Source organism: Mytilus edulis, chromosome 6 (genome assembly GCF_963676685.1).
Source record: "Mytilus edulis chromosome 6, xbMytEdul2.2, whole genome shotgun sequence".
NCBI lineage: Eukaryota > Metazoa > Mollusca > Bivalvia > Mytilida > Mytilidae > Mytilus > Mytilus edulis.
In genome coordinates, this window is record NC_092349.1 from 53866152 (window position 1) to 53876910 (window position 10759).

General features: G+C 30.8%; 1 long non-coding RNA gene across 1 annotated transcript; it reads right to left on the reverse strand.

Moving 5' to 3' along the window:
* Nucleotides 1-7558: 7558 nt before the first annotated feature.
* LOC139527877 (uncharacterized) lies at nt 7559-8963 on the reverse strand. Its single transcript, XR_011665476.1, has 2 exons — nt 8318-8963; nt 7559-7709 (listed from the first exon to the last, which is right to left on the reverse strand). It is a non-coding gene; the product is annotated as an uncharacterized lncRNA (long non-coding RNA).
* Between the last annotated feature and the right edge of the window lie 1796 nt (nt 8964-10759).

Below are 10759 nucleotides of genomic sequence, written 5' to 3' on the forward strand. Positions count from 1 at the left end.
GTCATTTCGGTGTTATATGTACAAAAGGAAACAATTCGATCCCCAAACATGCAATATATTTTTAGAAAAGAATTTCAGACCATTTGTTTCGAATATTAAACGAGGTTGCACATCGACGTTTACTTAAAGTTCTGCTGTTTCTATCTTTTAAATGAACATTATTTGCTTAGTACCGTCTTTTGTTTATTGAAGAAAAAGAAAGGTGACATTATACATTTATTGACGGGTTTTGAGAACTACGGCTATTGTGTCATTCACTCAAAACTTGAAGTGTTATCCGAAGTAAAAAAATGAGGACAGCAGTTTAGTCGTATAGACAATAGCAGCTGTTGAACGAGTAACCAGTCTTCACAAAAATAAGAAGATGTACAGTACTTGCAACCTTAGGCGTTACTATTTCAGCGATCAGTCAGCGGTCATCGATCAGTCACCGATCAGTCAAGTTCGCGTCAAACGCACGTCAGCAATCCGTCAGACTTATAGTAAAAGTAAATGACTGATCGGACTGATCGGACGGATAGTACCGATCGACCTTGATGACGGATTGAACTTTAATACGTCACATGATAAACTAATACAAATTACGGAATCTTAGTTTCGTTTAATCTAATTAAAATGGCGACTCTTGAAAATCGAACGTTCAATGATACATTTTGTTTATTAATTATTTAGCAAAGTTTTATGAATTGAAATGAAAAGAAATGTACAGATAAAACCTAAATTAAAATATCATCATTAAAGAATGGTCTTTTTCGTTTTATTTAGGTTATATATTTTCAAAACCGGCGAGTTCTAAAACGGTTTCTACATCGCGATTTTTATTTCATTATTTTCCAAACAATCTCGGGAAAAACAAAATGAAAGAATCAGTTATTGAAAAATGTTGTCTATTTTTTTTTCAATATTTCAAATTTTTGTATCCTTATCATCATAAAATTCTTAAAAAAACTTATCATAATCACGGACTTTCTATATTCTCGTCACAATCGAAGCATTTAAAATAACAAATACACTAGTTCAGGGAAGCAATGCGCATGTGCAAGATCGATCGTGATTTTGCGTTATCGACTAATTAGATACGAGATTTGATAAACTGGGGGCATTATCAGTTTATTGATTTACCAGATTGGCAACGTTATTACTGTAGTCATATGCATAATTTATTTTCACATGCTATGGCAAACGAAAATATATACAACATATGACAAATAAAAGGCAGCAGAGAACAGAAGTTACAGACTGAGAGTATACAATAATATTATGACATTATATGTGATCTAATTTTCCAAGCGGCTGCATTTGAATAAATGCATATAGTTTTACTGTCAGAGATTTAGAATAAATTATCTAACTTGTGCCGATTTGGCCAAAAATAGTAGAATAAATATAAAATTCTATGCGTACAGATCTATACGTTGGACATGATAAAACAAAATGATATTCGTCTTCCAAAACATTCATATTGCAACATATACAAATTCTATTTTCTCTTTGAGTATTCAGATAACGACCAACTTCAACATTCATTTAATCTAAGTGTGCCGCTACACAATTTTGTTAATATAGATACATTACAATGAAAATCTAAGTATCTTTCAAAACCAAATACTACTTTATATCGTTTATAAATACAAAGTTTGTTACATTCTTCTAAAGCTGAAGATTCCACTGACATATTAAAACATACTATTTTGACCGTTATGTTAATTAATCTTAATTACAAAAGGAACGGTTAGATATATGTTTGAATGTTACCTTCACGCAAAAATGGACAGATTCATGCTGTGATGTTCACTTAGCAGATCGTCTGTATATTCAAGAAGGTACAGGTGCTATTTCATTACCATATCTGAGGAACTGATCTTAGGTCATAAAAATAAAAGTCAATCAACACCTAGGCCATATGGTATCATAAAGTTTTACCTTAACCTATTAAACTCACCAGGCGACAGTTAGAGACAATTTATATACCCTTAATAATCGTAATCATGTTCTGACAGTTAGGTACCATTAAAATATATGTTCAAAATGCTAGCCCTGATTGCATGCGTGTATTTAAATAAATGTTTTGTGCTTAATTCAAATGCATCGGATATTGACAATTTTTGAAAGGAGAGGGAGATGGGTCATTCAGCATTTTATTTTGATATATTGTGAAGCATACATGATATTGTATACAGAACATCTAGTTAATTCCAATATATATTTATATATACATATATAGTTTGGCATTTGATTACATACTTTTAATGGACAGTACTGTCGTATATTTATCTTTGTGTCAGAAAATTCACGTTAGTAGGTAGAAAAATGATACTAAATGCGATTTTTTTTTTGTTTTACTACAATTACTATAAAAAAGACCCCCCCTCCCCCTTACACAAAAAGAAAACAATTATTGTCGTCTTGTCGAAAGCAAGGAGGTCTTTAAGATTTATGAGTGAAATAGCTGCCTACTTGGATCTTTTGACAAACATCCTTCTTTTTGACAAGTTTCGCGAAAGCGATACTTAGCGATGCTGGACGGTCCCGTCGTCAGCATTCACGCCGACTAATTCAGCATTTAGGTTCAGTCTGTGGTTAAAGTTTTGTTTTACATCAAAATCGTTGTCAAACATAATGAAATTTCGGGAAATTGGGAGCTTCTTTCTGTCCAAAATACAGTATCCAGGGCAAAATTTTGCAAATATTTATTTTCATTTTTCCGTAGTTTACCACTAGATGGACTTCGTTTTTCATGAACAGTTAATTTCATGTTTTGTCTGAAGTAAAGGTTTTCGTGCAGTCGTCAATAACCGTTTTGTTTAATCGTCCAGTTGCAAGTTAAATGCATGTTCATGGAGGTCAAGATCATGATAATGATATATGAATGTTGAAACTATTTTGTTCTACATTGCGCTGGACTTTCACTCGTGTGTTCAAAATGTAACAGTCAGAGTAAAGACATTTATATATCTTATAAGTGGGTGCGGCATTTTTGCTAAGATTTAATATCTTTAAAATAATATCTCTTTCCTTAAAGTAAACACAATTTATGAAGAACAACCAATCCTGATGGACAAAAAGTAATGCAATCATTTATTTTAAGTATTTTAAGTCTCATTACATCTCAATTCTAATTCGCAGACTTGTCTCAAGATGGTAAAATAACTGATTTCAAATAAAATAGTATCATCTTTAATAAAAAGAAGAATAATTTTGGTTATTTTAAACAATGCGATTAAAATTTTAGTATGATTTCTCTGATATTCCTTTAATTTTATGAACAAAAAACCTATTTTAAACTATAAAAAGTACAAAATCCAATTGTGGTCAATAATTTTCAGTATTATGAAGAAATATTTGCATTTTAGGTAAAGCATACAAAAATTTAATATCTTTTTCCTTAAAGTAAGCATGTTTTATGAAGAACAGCCAATCCTGATGTACAAAAAGTACTAAAATCATATGACGGTTAATAATTTGTATCAAAATAAATCAATAACTGCATTCTTATTCCACAAAAATAAAAGTTTAAGTATTTTAATTCTTATTATATCTCAATTCTAATTAGAAGACTTGTCTCAAGATGGTAAAAATAACTGATTTTAAATAAAATAGTATCATTTTTGATAAAAAGAAGAATAATTTTGATTATTTTAAACAATGCCAACAAAATTTTAGTATGATTTTTCTGATATTATTTTAATTTTATGAAAAAAAAACTATTCTCAACTATAAAAAGTATAAAAATCCAATGGCGGTCAATAATTTTCAGTAAAATGAAACAATATTTGCATTTAAGAAAACGCGTACAAAAATTTTATATCTTTTTCCTTAAAGTAAGATGTTTTATGAAGAACAGCCAATCCTGATATACAAAAAGTACTGAAATCATATGATGGTTAATAATTTGCATCAAAATAAATCAATAACTACATTCTTATTCCACAAAAATAAAAGTTTAAGTATTTTAATTCTAATTATATCTGAATTCTGATTAAAAGACTTGTCTCAAGATGGTAAAAATAACTGATTTTAAATAAAATACTATCATTTTTTATAAAAAGAAGAAGAATTTTGATTATTTTAAACAATGCGAACAAAATTTTAGTATGATTTTTCTGATATTCTTTTAATTTATGAAAAAAAAATAATTCTTAAATATAAAAAGTACAAAAGTCCAATGGCGGTCAATAATTTTCAGTAAAATGAAGAAATATTTGCATTTTAGGCGATGCGTACAAAAGTTTTATATCTTTTTCCTGAAAGTTAGATCATTCTATGAAGAACAGCCAATCATGATGTACAAAAAGTACTGAAATCATATTACGGTTAATAATTTGTATCAAAATAAATCAATAACTGCATTCTTATTCCACAAAAATAAAAGTTTAAGTATTTTAATTCTCACTATATCTCAATTCTGATTAAAAGACTTGTCTCTAGATGGTAAAAATAACTGATTTCAAATAAAATAGTATAATTTTTAATAAAAAGAAGAATAATTTGGTTATTTTTAACAATGCGAATAAAATTTCAATATGATTTCTCTGCCATTCTTTTAATTTTATGAAAAAAAACTATTCTAAACTATAACAAGAGGCTCTCAAGAGCCTGAATCGCTCACCTTAATTCTTTTGGTTAAATCTCTCATCAATGATTATTTTGGCTTTTCAATTTATTTAAATGTTTTTTGGATCGTCCTATTTTCTTCAAAAGCCAAAAAAAATAATCACTTTCTCCTATGTTCTATTTTAGCCATAGGAGCTATGTTTCTTGACATACAAGGAAATAAAATATAAAATTAATACTAGATACTCTGAAACTCATTTAGCCTAAGTTTGGCTGAAATTGATACAGCAGTTTCAAAGGAGAAGATTTTTTAAAGTAAGTCAACATGATGAACAAATTGTGAAAAAAGTCTTTAAAGGGCAATAACTCCTTAAGGGGTCAATTGACAATTTTGGTCAAATTGACTTAATTGAAGATCTTACTTTGCTGAACATTATTGCTGGTAACAGTTTATTTCTATCTATAATTATATTCAAGATAATAAACAAAAACAGCAAAATTTCCTTAAAATTATCAATTCAGGGGCAACAACCCAACAACAGGTTGTCTGATTCATCTGAAATTTTCAGGGCAGATAGAAATTGACCTGATAAACAATATTACCGACGTCAGATTTGCTCTAAATGCTTTGGTTTTTGAGTTATAAGCCAAAAACTGCATTTGACCCCTATGTTCTATTTTTAGCAATGGCGACCATGTTTGTTGATAGATCAAAACTTCGGATACAATTTATAAATTAGATACCCTAAGGAACATTCAGTTAAAGTTTGAAAGTATTTGGCCCAGTAGTTTCAGAGGAGAAGATTCTTGAAATAGTTTACGACGACAGACGACGACAGACGACGGACGACAGATGACGGACGACGACGGACGCCAAGTGATGTCATAAGCTCACTTGTACCTTCGGGACAGGTGAGCTAAAAAGTACAAAAATCCAATGGCGGCCAATAATTTTCAGTAAAATGAAGAAATATTTGCATTTTAGGCAATGCGTACAAAAATTTAATATCTTTTTCCTTAAAGTAAGATTATTTTATGAAGAACAGCCAATCCTGATGTTCAAAAAGTACTGAAATCATATGACAGTTAATAATATGCATCAAAATAAATCAATAACTACATTCTTATTCCACAAAAATAAAAGTTTAAGTATTTTAATTCTCATTATATCTGAATTCTGATTAGAGGACTTGTCTCAAGATGGTAAAAATAACTGATTTCAAATAAAATAGTATCATTTTTGAACAAAAGAAGAATAATTTTGATTATTTTAAACAATGCAAACAAAATTTTAGTATGATTTCTCTGACATTCCTTTAAATTTATGAACAAAAAAACTATTCTAAACTATAAAAAGTACAAAATCCAATGGCGGTCAATAATTTTCAGTAAAATGAAGAAGTATTTGCATTTTAGGTAACGTGTACAAAAATTTAATATCTTTTTCCTTAAAGTAGGCATGTTTTATGAAGAACAGCCAATCCTGATGTACAAAAAGTACTGAAATCATATGATGGTTAATAATTTGCATCAAAATAAATCAATAACTGCATTCTTATTCTACAAAAATAAAAGTTTAAGTATTTTAATTCTCATTATATCTCAATTCTAATTAGAAGACTTGTCTCAAGATGGTAAAAATAACTGATTGCAAATAAAATAGTACGATATTTGATAAAAAGAATATTAATTTTGGTAATTCTAAACAATGGGAACAAACTTTTAATATCATTTCTTTGACATTCTTTTAATTTCATGAAAAAACAACCTATTTGAAACTATTAAAAGTTCAAAAATCCAATGGCGGTCAACAATAACCATTTTCGTAGAAATAAGTTCATGTTAACAGAGTCATATAATACAATTATGTATTATATGTCTCTGATGTTTATAATATTTAATACGAAAATATTAATCAACACAAACAATTTAACGCTCTAATTACCCAGCAGGCACAAAACGTTGTATCAACGTTGATCCAAAGTCAGTCTTCAACGTTGTTACAACGTTGAAATTTGGGTTAGTTTTGAAAGTTGTAATGACGTTGAAATTCTGACGTTGAATCAACGTTGCAGTTTCAACGTTGTTTTGACGTTGATAACATGTTGAAATCGGGTCCAGTGACGTTGAAATCAGGTCGGGTTTAGGTTGAAATCAGGTCGAGTTTAGGTTGAAATCAGGTCTGGTTTAGGTTGAAATCAGGTCGAGTTAGGTTGTAGTTGGGTCATTTGTGGGTTGGTTGAAGTGATGGTTTTGGGGTGTACATTAATCCTAATTGGCACGTGTTCAAATACAATAACAAGATACCTGAATAATGAAATGAAAAAGCCACTTTCAAGTTTTATTTCAAGTAAGTGTCCATCAACAGTTCCTTTCTCAACAAGGGACTCCAAAAGAGAATAGTAGAGAATAACAATCAGAAACATAGAGAAGAGACAGTTACAATATCAAAATTTTATTTGAAACCAAATATATCAATATTAACAAAGCTTACTTTTCTAGCACATCAATTTCTCAAAGCAAAGGAAAAAAGAAAAACTTACTACAGCACACTGGTTTGATTCTGGTTGATCAAGTTTTCCAACTTATACAAAATTATGTAAATGCAGCAAATTTGACACAGTGACACAAAATGCCTCCTTTGTTTTATGTGAATACATAGACGGACCATTAAAAAAAGATGTTCTCATTTCAAGTTTTTGTAATCCAATATTTCATGTATTTACTTCTTTTTTATTGTCTTTTTTTCATTTTTATTGATACTTGTTGATCTGAAATTTGACTTTTTGAGGGTATACCGTATGTTTTTTTTTTAAATTTATCTTGAAAGCATTTGGAACAAAACATACCATCACCAAGCTGTTTACTCATTCAATCATTTTCTATACACCCGATACAATTGAGTAAACCAGAGAAAAAAAGATGCACCAAATAAAGTATTTCTAAATTTCACTGCCTTTTTTAACTGGCACTAAATTAACTATAGAAATAAAAAAAAAAGAGGTTTTTAAAATGAAAAATTTATTTTATTTTAATGATTTATTCTTTTTGCCTAGAAACTCCTTCTGCCTTTTGTGGGGCACTCTTCAAATGTCCTGATCACTGCTCGGATATTTTGGATTCTGGTGTCTCTTTGTGGCAGATTAGAACAGCATCTGAAAGCATGGAAAAGGAATAAAATAAATTTGAATTACATAAATAAAGTTGTGTACTTTTACTAGCCGGAAATGTTATCAAATTCTACCAATTATAAAACAGTTACTTTAAATCATAGAAAACAACATGTTCATTAGAAACAATTGTACCAGCTTGCATCAAAAACAAGACAAAGCATGAATCCTTTAAACCAGATCTGTGTTTTGCAATAACCATAATGTTCATATACAGATAAAACTATCAAAGATGAGAGATATTTAACGAAAAAATCTAAAAGACCAAAACAGTGTTTAAGAACTGACCATTTCTATATGTGACAGACACACCATATCGAGTTGTATTGGAACGAATGGCTAGTTTTCGATGACACCCCCTCCCCCTTTTTCTGATATTACTGACTCTGTGCATGGCTAGATATGTTTTATGTTAGTTTGCTAATTAGAGGATATATGCAATCATGTTTCGACATGAAACTGAATTAGATTCAGTAAGATAAGAACTTCTCATAATTTCTGTGAAGGTAAACATGCAGATAATCTGATAAATAATTTGATTCTGTTTGTTTATATTATGATTCTTCGTTAATTTAACTGTAAAATAGACTTACCCTAATATCAAGAGGTTTATACAGAAAAGTCTCCTATCTTCTTTATATTCCTTAGACGCAGTTGTTCACTGATCTTCACTATTTGTTCATCAGTCTGGTGCGATAATTTCTCGAGGATGATTTTCAAATTTTTCTAAACGGATGTTAAAAAGAGGTGCGCGTGCTTGCGTGCGCATCCAAATGTAAATATTCGGAACTCCAGTTGAAAAACCGCGAAAATTAAAAAACTTCTCAATTATTATGATTACATTGTACATCGATGATATTTTAAGCTTATATATTAAATATCAATCGGTAAAAATAATTAAATAAATATACCGAATAATTTCACCTATTTATTTAATTGAATGAAAGCAATTAAAAAAATCGATTTGATTAAAAAAAATATAATCTAAGAATATATCATATTTACACAGATATACATATAATTAAAATAGTATGAACAGGTTTTCAGATCTCCCAAAATAAAGATAATTAATCAGAGGCGGATTTAGGGGGGGGGCCAGGGGGCCCGCCCCCCCCCCCTTTTTGGGAAAAAAATTGGTTGCTTATATAGGGAATCACTGAAGCGTGACTGGAGCGGGCCCCCTCTTAGGTCAGTCAGTGGGCCCCCACTTATGAAAATTTCTAGATCCGCCACTGTTAATAAACCAAAATTAGATCTTCTTAATAATTGGTTAGAATTGATTTTTTTAAAGACACTTAAAAAATAAACACGAAACAAAATTGATTTGTAAAAGCCGATTTGTTATTGGTGATGTCTCCAGAGTCCTGACCACTTGCTCTTGTCCAAAACTCCTTTCCATGCATAAACAATGCAATTCGGTCTACCCCCTTTTTTGTGGGAAAAATGATTGATTATATAGGGATCATGGAAGCATGACAGGAGGAAACCCCCTCACGCTTATGGCAGTCAGTGGACCCCCTTATAAGTATTATAAATTCTAAATTAGACACTTATTATCCAATCGTTTATAATACTGCAGCACTGCTCCTTGTTCGATCTGCTCATCCCATATATCTGTACCCTTCAATTTTGACAATAAGATTTTTCTGTCGCGATTGTCTGACGTTAACCCAACGTTGAATTAACGTTGTTGTTTAAACGTTGATTTTAACAACGTAAATTCAACGTTGAAACAACGTTGTGAAGTCAACGTTGAATACCATGACGTTAGATCAACGTTGAATTTAAGTCGATCAACGTCACGACCATATTTCAACCAAATTTCAACGTTGTCACAACGTTGAGTGCCCACTTAGCATCTTATTCTGTTAAACTATTTTTACTTTTGTATTGCAACTAATTTTATTACAAATTATAACGTGTAAATTAAGGTGTCTTCGTAGAGGTCCGCGTTCATCAATTGTAAACACTGTGGAGTTCGGTTTACATAAGAATTTTAAATATATACGTATCCGTCCGATCCGTGCATAAATTTAATTTACTGATCGATCGGTGACAGTTGTCAGGGTAACTCTCACATAGGTTATTTGACTTATCTGACGGATCCTATGGGTCACCGATCACCGATCACTCATCGATCAGTCAAACATCCGTCACCGATCATTCACCGATCAGTCAAGTTCACGTCAAACAGTAACGCCTAAGGTTGCAAGTACTGTAGTATTGCCAATGGGACCAAAACGCAGATAACAGCCGAAGACATACAATGAGTCTTTATTGCATCGAGAAAATCCCGCAACCAGAGGTGGGCCTCAGCTGGCCCCTAAATGTATACTAGTTCAGTGAAAATTAACTGGCTTCTAAACTTTAAAACATATAAATAAACTAAAATTAAAAAAACCCACCAAACATACAAGACTAACAAAGACGCAAAAATGGGGTGAGCTTTATAACCTTCAGCGTGTTATGACTGACACCAAGGCTGCATTCGGATACAGATCGTTTGATCATCGGATGTATTTATCATGAGGGAAGTTCGTCCTTCGTTTTTCAAAAGTGAAGAAAAAAAAACAATTTTCCGGCGTTCGCTGATTAGAATATTACTCAAGGAAACGTGAATCAAATTATATTAAAAAAAGAAATTGTGTTTTTAATTTGGGCTTAACAAGATTTGAAAATAAACAAAACATCAGACAAAAACACCAGTGGTGACTGACAAGTGAAATTCGATTTTATAATCTGCTGTAAATAGAAAAAAAGTATATTTATATAGTGTTCTGCATAATATGAAAATAAGAAGAAATATGATAATTGCCAATGAGACATCTCTCTATCAGAGATTACACATAGAGTGTTGCCCCTTTATGTCACTGAATGGCCAAAACAATGAACAAAGCTCGTACCGCATATATAGCAGGCTTTACAAAGCCCTTACATGCAAAGATATTTTTATTCCAATTAAAGGGCCCATGAAGAGCAAAGTAATTTATTACAATGATTTTCATAATTGTTATACTAATGATTTCAATTCTTAG